Source organism: Morus notabilis, unplaced genomic scaffold, assembly GCF_000414095.1.
Source record: "Morus notabilis unplaced genomic scaffold, ASM41409v2 Scaffold99, whole genome shotgun sequence".
In the NCBI taxonomy this organism is placed as follows: domain Eukaryota; kingdom Viridiplantae; phylum Streptophyta; class Magnoliopsida; order Rosales; family Moraceae; genus Morus; species Morus notabilis.
The window spans coordinates 96,391-96,922 of NW_010362482.1; positions in this window are offsets into that span (position 1 = coordinate 96,391).

Genomic DNA, 532 nt, shown 5'->3' on the forward strand with positions numbered 1-532 from the left:
TTTTGGCAAAACTAATAATAGCAACTAAAACACAATACTTTTTGCACCAATCAAGTTTCCAGACTACTTACTCCCCCTTTTTGACAAAAATAAGCTAAAAATTCTAGAAAATGAGCAACCCCTTCCTGCAAATCGCTCTCCCTGAATCCTCCACGAGTCATACTCCCCCTGAATATGGTATTCTCCGATGCATATTGCTTTTATCACCCATCAAAAACTTGAAGTGACCATTACCACAATACTCAGATTTATTAGTACATGCTCTAAAAGAAGTATAAGCCCCAAGACACCTTAAATCAGATTTCCTTACCCACACACGTCGAGAAAATTTATTTTGCACATCAATCTTTGCTTAGGTGTCCTTCTTGTGAATGCAGAATTTGATGGATTAATAATCATACCTCTTTTTAAAGCATTCAAGTATTTGTAACATCTAGGTCTAATGTGGCCAGGCAAATTACAATAGTGACAAATAGGAACGAACCTATTTGTTGCTTGCCTTGTTACAACAAACTTCTTGTCTAATCTTACC